General features: G+C 49.5%; 1 pseudogene; it reads right to left on the bottom strand.

Annotated features, from left to right (window-relative positions):
• Positions 1 to 10,604: 10,604 nt before the first annotated feature.
• On the bottom strand, positions 10,605 to 10,995 carry LOC112835278 (ubiquitin-like protein 5 pseudogene; annotated as a pseudogene).
• Positions 10,996 to 12,667: the final 1,672 nt, after the last annotated feature.

The following is a 12,667-nucleotide window of genomic DNA, read 5'->3' as shown; positions in this document are numbered from 1 at the left end:
AGATGATGGGAGGGAGTATTTCTAAACACAATGCAATATTTTGAGAAATCCCACCCCTCCATTCTGTTCAAATACAAAGGAAAGGTTACAAACCTGAAGTTATGTAAGGCAGAAACTAGCCTCTGAAAATAGCAAGAAGAATCACAGGGTAATGGCCCATTGTTGCTGAATTCTTGCAAAGGGGCAGCAAGGAAATGCGTATCAATAGAAACTCTTTCAATTATTAAGCTCCTTATTAAATTGAATAACCAGAAAACAAGTTAATGTTAATTGCATCTTTTGATTAGACCTGAAGTCTTGGCCATTGTTCACGGCCCTTGATCATTCAGAGTCCTGTATCAATAAATTAGTACAAATCCTATTTATGTACATTGTCCATTCCTCTTTTCTTTCTCCCTTCCTCCTTTCCATCTTCCTTCCTTCCTTCCTTCCTTCCTTCCTTCCTTCCTTCCTTCCTTCCTTCCTTCCTTCCTTCCTCCTTTTCTCTCAATTGTATTTTTGTTTACTTTGCCTTTTTTCCCAGAATTGCCCTTGGACCAAGCCAGTCTTTTGCAGTCATTAACATTTCTTAGTTCCACAGATAACTCGGGGGGTGGGGCAGGTGGGGGGAGTCACCTAGCCCAGTGCTTCCGAAACATTAGCATGCCCATAAATGACCTATGTGTCTTGTGGAAGTGCAGATCTTGTCTCAGTAGCCCTGGGGCAAGCCTGGGAATCTGCATCCTTGACAAGCTCCTGGTGTGTGGACCACGCAGAGAGCAAAGACAGAGATTCCAGGCTCTCCCCGCCCCCAGCACCCTTGTGATGTTCAAATGCTGTTCCTTTCCCTTGGCAAGGAGATGGCACCAAGGAGGTGGCTGGCATGGCGGAGGGCGGAAGCTGCTGGCATGGCGGAGGGCGGAAGCTGCTGGCATGGCGGAGGGCGGAAGCTGCTGGCATGGCGGAGGGCGGAAGCTCCGGAATTGGTGGGATTGAGGGCTGGGGAGAGGTATAGCCTCTGGAGGGTGCAGCAGTGTAATCCTCAGCGAAGTGGAGAAGGGAGCGTCTGGCTGGGTTTTCTTCTCTCTATGTTAGGAATCCAACAGGTGACGGGCCGAGGGGATGAAATGAACCGCTATGAGATCAGGCCTGCACAGAACTCTGCACGGGGACCCCAGGGTGTTCTCTGACCTCACACACTACCAACGGATTGGTGGTCTCCATCTGCCTACTTCCCACTGTTGTTCCTATAACCACTCCCAGACCCCTTCCTGGGACCAACAAACAGCCAGCTGAATCGCCTGCCAAGGTATATAAAGGATCTCCGAGGCGTTAAGGAGACATCTTGTTCATTGGGTTCAAGAGTTTTTCTGTTTATGAGTGCAGACCACCTACCATGATTCATGCTAGGGTCATTTAGGGAAAGAGAAGAAGGACTGAGAAACCCAGCTGACTGTTGCTGAGGGGGGTGTGTATATGCGAACTGCACAGGGTGACCGCCACCACTTCGGCGAGAGTCTCCACCGACTCACCACGTGGTTTGCTTCGTGCTGCTTAGATTGTGCTCTCAAAGGCCAGCGCCTCTGCAGCGGTGCATTCAAGCTGACGGCAGCCTTTACAGCCTGTGACATTTCAAGTCGAAGTGAGCAGTAGGTAAGCATTGGAAATTTAAAATAATCCCTTTGGATGACAGATCCCTTTCCTTTTTTTTAAATTTTTATAAAGATATTTATTTGAGAGAGATCGCAGGGGGAGAGGGAGAAGGAGACTCCCCGCTGAGCAGGCTTCTTGACTAAAGGCCTGCTGCTCTCCTGCCAGGGGCACATACGCTTAGAGAAGATGTCTGATGCGGGGCTCGATCCCAGGACTGAGATCATGACCTGAGCTAAAGGCAGAAGCTTAACGACTGAGCCATCCAGGCGCCCCGATAGATCCCTTTCTTTTCAGTACAGTGATAGTGTCTTTTATATTTCTTTAGGACTTTTTTCTTTGTATTAACAATCAAGCGAGTACCATGTTATGGTTGATGCAGTTTGCCAATAGCTATAAAATAAACGCACACGGTAATTGTTATTTTGCTCCTCCTCATACTGTTCCGATAGTAAGTCTGGGCCATTTCTGACCGCTGCGGTAGGAACAAGATAAGACGAAGAGTAAGTCGTCAGAATCTGCCCCTTTGGCAGTTTAGGGTTGCGTGTTTATGAGGCCAAGATCCCAGGCTGAGATTTCTTTTTTTTTAATTTTTTATTGTTATGTTAATCACCATATATTACATCATTAGTATTTTTTTACTTTAACAATTTTATTTTATTTATTTTTTAAAATTTTTTTATTGTTATGTTAATCACCACACATTACATGAGTAGTTCTTGATGTAGTGTTCCATGATTCATTGTTTGTGCATAACACCCAGTGCTCCATGCAGAACGTGCCCTCTTTAATACCCATCACCAGGATAACCCATCCCCCCACCTCCTCCCCTCTAGAACCCTCAGTTTGTTTTTCAGAGTCCATCGTCTCTCAGGGTTCGTCTCCCCCTCCGACTTACTCCCCTTCATTCTTCCCCTCCTGCTATCTTCTTCTTTTTCTTTTTTCTTAAAATATGTTGTGTTATTTGTTTCAGAGGTACAGATCTGTGATTCAACAGTCCTGCACAATTCACAGTGCTCACCATAGCACATACCCTCCCCAATGTCTGTCACCCAGCCACCCCATCCCTCCCACCCCCCACCACTCCAGCAACCCTCAGTTTGTTTCCTGAGATTAAGAATTCCTCCTATCAGTGAGGTCATGTGATACATGTCTTTCTCTGATTGACTTATTTCACTCAGCATAACACCCTCCAGTTCCATCCACGTCGTTGCAAATGGCAAGCTCTCATTCCTTTTGATGGCTGCATAATATTCCATTGTGTATATATACCGCCTCTTCTTTATCCATTCATCTGTCGATGGACATCTTGGCTCTTTCCACAGTTTGGCTATTGTGGACATTGCTGCTATAAACATTGGGGTGCACGTACCCCTAGGCTGAGATTTCTTACGGGTGATGTGGCTACGTGTCCTGTATTTTCTGGGACAGTTAAAATTTCAGATACGCTGTTATTTTCATCCATTCAAGTTTGCCAGGCCATGAGCTCCTTTTGTTATAGGACATCTTCTCTAAGGGTATGTGCTCCTGGCAGAAGAGACATCAGGCCTTTAGTCAAGAAGCCTGGTGAGAGAGTGTAGACAAATCAAAGCAAGTCTATCCTTACAAGTTCAGGGACATCCTAATGGTGCGTCCATGGTGCCCTCTGCTCATGTAAGAGAGAAGTGTGCAGTAACAGTTGGGTGAATGGGATGTTTAAATGGTAAAACGTGAAGTAAAAAACTTATGAAGTCTGGGTCCTGGATTTTTTTGTGTTTTTTAAAATATTTTTGAACTTTATTCTGGGACACAAATTACTTGTAAACATTTGATCTTTCTGGGTCTTGATTTGAAGCTGTGTTAGGCAGGACCCACACCGTGCCTGGTTCAGGGCCAATGTGGCCTCCCTTCTGAGAGAGTAGCCTCTGAGTCCACTCAATGCTCCATGCATCGTGCACTTGAGCTATTCCATACTGTCAGTGAGTGCTGAGAATTTTTCCGTCTGATCTTTTCTGGTGGTTCTGTCCTGGCCTCATATGTAGGTACTGATCAGCACGTAGCTGAGACCGTGAGACAGAGCCTCTGCAGACCTCTGTGTGTCTCTCTTCTCTCTGGTGCTTTGCCCTGGGAGTTCTGTGCCTCAGCCTCCCCGACTTCTCAACGCTGTGTGGCCATCAGGGAGACCACTGGGCGCCGCTTCGGCTCTCCCTCTGGGCACTGCAGGCTGCCCAGTCCCTCTGGGCAGTGAGCTGAGGGCCGTCGTGAGCTCACCTCTTTGTTTCCCTTTGCAGGGATCACTGCCCTGTGACGCGTATCATCCAGTGTCTGAAAACCCTTGTTCTGTGTGTCTTGTCCAGGTTGAACGGGACGGTCTATCTGGTGACCGTTGCTCTGTTTCAAGAGAAGCTGCCTCACTAGTTTCCATCCTCAGTCCGCCTGGGATCATCCGTGTCACAGTGGTTCTTTTTCACTCCCTCTGGCTACCCTGATACGGTTCTGCTCAATTCTGCTTTGCGCAAACTGCTCGCAGCCCCACAGCGAGGACACGCATGAGCCAGGTGTGGAGCTTGACTTCAGATAGAGCAGGATGAGCATGGAATGGCTGCGTCTTTGCAGCGCTCAGAGTCTAGCCTTGGGGGGTGAGTTTGGGGGGTGGGCCAAAGAAACGAAAAGTAAGGATTCAAGTAAATAACCAAACTAATAGGATCTGTCCTATAGAAGGTACATGTGCAAAGTGTTACAGCACACGAACAAAAAGGAGTGAGAAGTTCTGGGGGGACAGGCATGCCAGGGATTGTAGAGGGACCTGCAGGTTTAGCAACAGTCCAGACAAAAACCTAGGAGTGCTTGAATCTGACCATACCCATCGCCCGTGGTCTTCTGGGAGAGTTACAGAATGACCTGTGTTCCTGGCTGCACACGATAGCACCATGCGGCTCCCTGACACAGCCGAGGAGTCAGCCTTCCGCCGCCGTCCATTTCCAAACCTTGACATCAGGCCAGGGCCCAGATAGCCGCATGGAGCCACAGGCCTTGGCCAGCAGTTTAGACACACGTGGAGAGAGGAAGCTGACGGGGGGCTCCCGGTCCACGCACTCCTCCATCTGGGGAAAGGGCGGGGTGGCAGAGCATCACTGTGCCCCTTCGCATCCCAGACCAGGCCTTCTTGTCAAGGCAGCTCGGAGCTCTGACCTGCCAGATGCACAGCCATCCTCCTCTGTGGCCCGGCAGAGGCTGGCTCGAAATTGGTGGTTGGAGAAGGAGCTCAAGTGCTCTCTGCTGCAAGGGGCGGTGTAAGGAGTTGAGACTGAAAGAGCAGAGGTTCGCTAGGGGGCCGCGGGAGGAGAGGCCATCCAGCACGGGAGGCGGCCGAGTACCAGCGGGGAGCCCTGACCTCGTGTGGGCACGGGAGAAACGGAATGGTGGCCGCCACACGGGCAGCCATTCCATGGGGCTAACGTTGCCGTGACGACCTCAGACTGGCCGGCTTCCGCATCCTCTGGGCGTCCGCAGGCTAGAAGTCGAGGTCAGGGTGCCGGCGGGGTTGGCTCTTACTGGGACGTGTGGGAGCAGGTCCGTTTCATGCCTCGCTCCTAGTTTCTGATAGTCCCCCGCGGTCCTTGGCCTGTAGACGTTTCTCCCTGCCCTCTGCCGTCTTCACAGCTTATTTGCTGAGTGCTTGTCTGTCTCTGGGTCCACACGTCCCCTTTTGGTGAAGATACCAGTTACAGTGAATCGGGGCCCACCCTAGTGGTCTCAGTTAAACCTGGTCACCTCTGTAAAGACCCTGTGTCTGAATAAGGTTACATTACGAGGTCCTGGGAGTTAGGCCATCAACATGTCTTTTCTGTGATGCTGGGGAGACACAGTTCAACCCATAATGGGAATATAAGAAATGTTTGGGAAGTAAAAGAAGATGCTGGTGTTGTGGCTTCAGATACAAGGCCGAGAAACTTAGGGCTTGTGGTGAAGGCTCCAGAAATCCCTGGGAGCTTTGAAGCAGAAGAATAGCAAAATTGCGTCTGTGCGTTAGAGCACAGGCCTGTCCTGAGCAGGATCGGCTGATCAGAAGCTACTTCACCAGGTAGACCTCAGTGCTCAGGGCCCAGACGTGGGCAGGAGCCACAGGAATAGACAGCAGGGCACCTATTTGAAGAGAGATTTTTAAAAGCGTGGTGACCCATCAGATGAGTTCATAGAGGTATTAAAGTGCGTGTCTTGGTCTCTCGGAGGCCAGAAACAAGGATGGGGCTGGTGGCTTGTCCAGAGTTGAGGCTTCCAGGGGTTCCCAGGGAGGGGTGGGTGGCCGTGAAGTACGATCTCAAATACACACCGTGGGGCATGGGGGAGACCGGCAGAGGAGACAGGCGGGACACATGAGTGAGTGCAAGCTGTAGATGGAGGGGGAGACAGAAGGGTCGAGGGCTGGGAGACCGAGGGATCACTCACAGTGTCTGCCTGGAAGCGCCGCAGCAGGAGGTGAGGTACAAACCAGGGGCTTCTAGTGGAGCCCTGTCTCATGTGCTCCAGGGTCCTGCCAGAGAGGCGGCCGTGTGAGGTGTGCACATCCAGGCAGGGCTGCACCCAGCAGCTCCTGGTCCTTCGTTTAATGTCCCGGGAAGTGCTGTGTTTTGAGGCCACTTTTTGAAAGTCACACTAGGTATGGCCCAAGATAATCTGAGGCACAATTGTGAGGGTTAATTTTCTGTGTCAACCTGGCTGGGCTGTGGTGCCCAAGTACCTGGTCAGACATTTTTTTGAATGTTCTGTGAAGGTGTTTTTTGGATAAGATGAACATTTAAATCATTTAACATTTAGCGGACTTCGAGTAAAGAAGATTTCCCTGCTTTTTGTAGTGGGCCTTACCGAGTCAGTTAAAGGCCTTAATGAGAAAAGACTGACCGTATGGAAAGAAGAAACTCTGCCGCCGTTGGACTCAGCCGGCAACGCCAGCTCTTGCTGGGCCTCCGGCCTACCACCCTCCCAATCATGGGAGTTGTACCCCTGAGGTCACCAGCTCTACGCACACACACCCTGATGGTTCTGTTCCCCGGACAGCCCTCACACACACACTGCCTTGTTTGGTTTTAAATGTCGTTCTGTTTCCTCAGCCCAAAATGAGAACATGGATGAAAAGTCATTAAAAAGCAACATGTGCTTTAAAAAACAATACATTAAAAATATGTTTTGGGTGTTAGGACTCTGTAGCACCAAGCAATAACACTCATCACATCTCCTTTGCCTTCCTGCAGCTCATAGATGTTCCCTCAGCAGAGGCCCAGCACCCTGGGGAGAGGGCGAGACCCTGGAGCTGCCGAAGACATCCCCGTGTTGAGCTGAAGGATCCGTGTTTTTCCAGCACCCGAGGTGATCACTCACTGAGGGCAGAGTTGGCTGAGCGTCTGCATGTCCAGCTTCTGTCTGTGGCCTGTGCTTGTCCTGAGAAGTAGGCAGAAGGCAGCAGATGGGCACGGTGTTCAACTCGTCTCACAAGAGCCTAAGGAGAGGACCTCAGAATGAGGAGGGACAGCAGGTACGTCAGTTGGAAGAAGGGCACGGTTATACCTGGATGCAGAGGGCCTCCCTAAAAAGACACATCAACAGGATGACAAAGTGCCATAAAAATACCTCCTGGACCGGGATGTCGAGAAGATGCTGGAGACGTGGACAGCGTGTGTGCCATCTTGTGAGGTTTTAAAATGTGCTCCGTTCAGCCCAGGGAAGCCTGAGGACCAGAGGTGACCTTCACTAGCTGACTTTCCCCTTTTTGCCTGGCACCAACTTTAATACTCAAGAAAGCTATTAGAAAGATTAGAACTCTTAGCACTTCCATTTGGGGCATTTTTCAAGTAGCTAAGGGGAATGATAATTCATTTACTTTATTTTGTTTTTAAATGACTGATAGTTTAGAAAAGGTCGGGAAAATCTGGCAAAATATTCACAATGAAGCTGTGAGTGGAAAAGCATGTGGTGACAGTGGATGCAGTAAGACCTGAATTTTCAAGCATCGTCTCATATGCTCAGCTGTGCACACATAGTCATAGACGTCCCTTTACGAGTGGCGAGATCCCAGAGATTGTTTGTTTCTTCTTATCTGCTCATGTGAAATTTCTTCAGTGAAATGTATTAATTTGTAAAAGGAAAAATTTACAACTTTCTAAAAGGTAAAAGCTAAAGTGATTTACAGAAGCTTGAAGCATTTATGTTTCAGCATGCTCAGCGTTAGAAAGGACTTCACCTAAAATGGAATATATTATGCATAAACACGTAAACAACCACTTCTGCATCCCAGAGGGAGGCCCATCATGACTTGCATCATGCGAAATCCTGACTCAGGAAATTGCCCTGCCATAGATCGGGCCATATCAGCGTTTCAGTGTGCCGTGTCTCGGCAGCCCAGCGTTGGGTCAGACCTACCTAGTGGGATCGTACGATGTTTACGGTTGGAGGTAAGGCTTCTAGTATCACTACAACCAGTTTGATTATTTCCCCATGAATATGTGAGGGAGTGTTTCCAATCTGAAAGCAGAATTAAAAATGCAGATCCCCGGCCTCTAGGACGGCTCGCCCATACCTCCAGGCTTTCTGCGTGATGTTTATGCCCTGGCCCACAGTCAGTGGCATCTGAATCAAGAGGCGTTGCCCCTGACGTTCCCCGTCATGGAGCCTGGGCATGCAGCACTCCTGCCTCTTCATTAAATGCATTTGCACATGGCGGGGGGTGTGGCCAGCACCTCGCAGGTTCTCCAAGAATGTTGCTCTGATTGGTAGTAAACGGAGTCCTGGGGGCCTGCCCTGCCCCTCTCCTTAGATGCCCTCTGTCCTGCCCCAGCCATTGGTCTGCGGGTCATCAATCAACAAAGTCCCCCTCACCCTGCGGGGCAGGGGTGTGGAGAACACAAGCAAAGTCAAGCCATGCACAGAGCACTCTTGGGGTTCACTGGACTCAGACAGCTTGTCAGATCTGAAAACTCATGAGGGATTGTTAACTCCTAAGAGGTATACGTAGTTCAGGAAGGGGTCATGTGAACAGGAGTCCTCCTACCAAGCTTTCTGCACTGAGGTCCTGGTGCCAGTGTGGGTGGAGGTGACATGGTGGCAACATGGGCTGAGGGCACCGATGGCCTGGGGGCATCTGCAGGCAAGTTCTCCATCGGGGTCACCTGCACACAGTGCCCTCCACTGGGGTCATGTGGGGGCACATCTCTCCACTGGGGACACTTGGGAGCACATCTCTCTCCATTGGGGGGACACTTGGCACATCTCTCCATCGGGGGACACTTGGGGGCACATCTCTCCATTGGGGACACTTGAGGGCACATCTCTCCATCACGGGCACCTGTGGGCAAAACTCTATTGGGAGCGATGGCTGGGGCTTCAGACACAGGGTGACATCTGTGTCACTTTCTCCCGGGACCACACATGGGATCATGCTCCATGATGAGTTTACTCAGAATTTAGGGTTTCATAGATTTATTTCTTCTCCACTTGAAAATATTATGGACAATACAAACACTAGAAATGTTTGTTAACCTAGTTTACTTTAAGATATCATTTTGTTGTAAAATTTTCAGGTTATTTAAATAGGCATTCAGCCTCTGTATTTGGAAAAAGGTTGAACTTCCTATGAAGACTAATCCCTAAACAAATGGAAAAGACCAGGTACCGAAGTGTGCAGCTGCGTTAGTTCAACCTACAGGGGAGACCTCCGCCAGCAGACGGTGCCTTTCTTCCAGGACCGTCCTCTCTAGGCCGCCGGTGGCCTCCTAGGAGACACCTGCCGAGCAGGTGGTCTGCCATGTCATCCAGCCGCCTGCCTGATGGCTTCTTTATGGCTCACCCAACAGCCTCCAGAAATCAGGTCCGCTTTCTTCTGAATGTTTAAACGAAGCAGTGCTCAGCCGTGGTTTGCCTGCAGCCCCGCTGATCGCATAGCCTCTGTCCTGTGCACTGACGGTGACTCATGATGTCACTAACGTGGCACTCCTCAAGGACCGTGGTAGCTCAGAGAGCTTAACTGAAGGTACGGCCGTCTCATGATGAGCCTGGGATGTTAGTAGGTAGGAGGGTTGGGCAGAAGTCATTAAGAGAGGGGAGAAGTTTCCAACAGAATCCTAAGAGATTGTCACTTTTGAATAAATTCGGTGTTTTTCTCTAGGTTGGTATGAACATTAAGTGGCAACCTCAGAAATAATAACATAACTTCATTTCCCTTTTCTAATTTGAAATCAGGGTTGAAAATGTTTTTAGAACATAAGACACGTGTAGCGAGAGGTCTGTATGCAGCTAGTCGGCCGAGGGGCTGCCCGCATGGTGATATTCAAGCAACTCAGAACAGCCGATCCGCGCCCACAGGAGACAGCACGCCTGCCGTGAGGCATACGTCCTGCCACTGGTCCTTCCTCTGGGGAATGCTCGGCCTCCTTTTCAAAGTGCAAGTGTCTGTAAAGGGCTGATTGCCATACTGTCATCAACACTGTTGCTACCTTGGCATGACTTGGCAGATTGCTTTTCAGTGTCCTCTGGGAACGTGTGGGACGCAGACGTGTACGTTCTGTTGGGTGTGACACACCGAGGAATCCCGGTCTTGTGGGGAGGGGAGATGGAGCAGAGCCAGAAGCCGTGGGGGGACTTAGGGACGTGGGTGAAGGCACCACTGCCCCGTGCTGCAGTTCAGAATCACAGGGGTGTGGGACGAAGGGACCAGCCATCACCCCAACTTCCTGTGACTTTATACACAATACAAGGGGACACGTGGGAAAGGAGAGTGACAACACAGGCCCCTGACAGTCCCTTGACCACATCCAAATGTCTGGTTCACATGCATGTTTCGTTGATTTTTTTTTTCTGATTAAAAATTAGCTCTCATTACAGAACATTGAGAGAATACAGAGAAGCATCGAGAATAAAATCAGGGCGCCTGAGTGGCTTAGTCGGTTCAGCATCTGACTCTTTTTTTTTTTTTTGCAACTTCTAAGATTTTATTAACCTGAGTTTTTAAAAACAAGCATCCATTCCAGTGTGGGGGTGAGGGTGGGAGAAGAGGGGGTGGGGGGAAGAAGGGAAGAGGAGAGGGGAGGGTAAGGCAGGGCACTTGACGGGGGAAGGAATTCTGCTCTATAGGTAATAAAGCTCCAGGTTCATCCCATCATGGATTTCATAGTCCCCCAGAGACACATGGTCCTTAAAAATTGTGTACCACTTCTTCAGGACGATCTTGTTCCAACGGGTGCCAGTTTGGGCTGCAATCAGCTTCTTAAGGTCCCCGACGGTGTCATCAGTGTTGCACTTAACGCGGACCTTCTTCCCTAGACGGTCATTGCAAACCACCTCGAGCATCCTGTCTGGAGCTCGAAACGCCTGGAACCAGCCGACGCCACAACCTCCTCGCTCAAGGGCGGAGCCGGGGTCCCAGCATCTGACTCTTGATTTCAGCTGAGGTCCTTGAGCTCGAGCGCCACGTCGGGCTCTGCGCTGGGCATGGAGCTTGCTTAAGATTTTCTCTCTCCCTCTGCCCTTCCGTGCCCTCTAAAAATAAATAAATCAAAACCCCATGAAAGATGGTTACCCAGCAGAGACCAAGAGCATGGAAATGACCTTTCAGAACAGCAGGCTGGGCAGCTGGAGGGTCCGGGTGGTCCCTCTGTCCTCTGACACCCTCTGCTAGCCTTGCTACCTGACCTCTTTCTCTGCACTCTGTGGCTGGGTGTCCAAGGCATCGCCTCTGCTGCTTCTCCACGTTCAAGCACAGAAAGAAAGCGGCTGTCCTGGGCTCTATCCCGCGAGTGCTGCTCACGTCTGTCCCCGGGCAGTGTCATCCAGCCCACCCACGTAGGGGAGCCCTGATGCACCACTCAGTTTAATTGTTACAGTGGCCATTTTATTTTTTAAAAAATTTTTAAAGATTTTATTTATTTATTTGACAAAGAGGGACACAGCGAGAGAGGGAACACAAGCAGGGGGAGTGGCAGAGGGAGAAGCAGGCTTCCTGCGGAGCGGGGAGCCCGAGGTGGGGCTCGATCCCAGGACCCCAGGATCATGACCTGAGCCAAAGGCAGACGCTTAACGACTGAGCCACCCAGGTGCCCCACGATCGCCATTTTAAAATCCCAAAAGCTACCTTGATTTCAAAAAACGCCCTGTAAATTCTTAGTTTTAAGATAGTTTTGTAAGAGTAATGCATAACAGAAATGGCAAAAAATGTTCTAATTCTACTTTTTAAAAAAGGTATTTAATCAAAATAACTTCATCTTCTAGATGGTTCTTTAGATCCTGTGGAATACGCGATGCTACTTCGTGAGCATCCCATTTTAATCGTGGACTGATTGAGATTTTTTAAAAAGAGTTTATCTGGAAAATGCCAGGGCAACTTATATATATCCCAGCAGCACTCCTGCCAAAAGAGTTGTTTCTTTACTGAAAGTGTTGTGCTTTGTGGATTAAGACCCTCACATGGTGAAGGAATGTGAAGTAGATTTCTTGCTTTATTGTCCAGCCTGGTTTCTTGCTGCCGATTTCTCAAAACAAAGCTATCGGTCTCAATATAATGCCAGTCCTACCTTGACTCCAAAAAAGCTCTGCTATAAATACTTCTTCTCTTTCATTTCTTTCTTTTTGCACCGGAAGTAGATGTTCGGCCTTCCTATGAAAAGGAATGATTCTAATCTTCAAGCATCGCATGTAGTGATAGTCCTCAAGTGTTACTCCAGAGAGTACCTTGCTGTGAGAGGGAGCGATCTGCTGCACTCCACGGTATGTAAAACATACCCAGCAAAATCCTCTTGGGGTGCACTCGATTCTGCGGTGGCAGAAGGGCAGCAAATATCTTTAGTTTCATTATCAGAGAAACTGAATCATATCTGTCCATCAGATGAGATTAGGGAACGAGGGTCAAAGGTGTGGACTTGACAAGACTTTTACTAATGTCCCCAGCTACTCCTTTATAATTGCCCTTTGCCCTCTCTGGGGTGGCAGGGGGTGGGGGTGCTCCTATGTAGGGTCCCTCTTCTCCCCACTGCTGGAAGTCTTCCCATGGAGGAGGAGACTGCGAGGAGCTATC

Source organism: Callorhinus ursinus, unplaced genomic scaffold (assembly GCF_003265705.2).
Source record: "Callorhinus ursinus isolate GAN/ISIS: 27379988/994484 unplaced genomic scaffold, GSC_fseal_2.0 scaffold11, whole genome shotgun sequence".
Taxonomy (NCBI): Eukaryota; Metazoa; Chordata; class Mammalia; order Carnivora; family Otariidae; genus Callorhinus; species Callorhinus ursinus.
The sequence above is the reverse complement of the archived record's forward strand: the minus strand, read 5'-3'. Positions and strand labels throughout refer to the sequence as shown.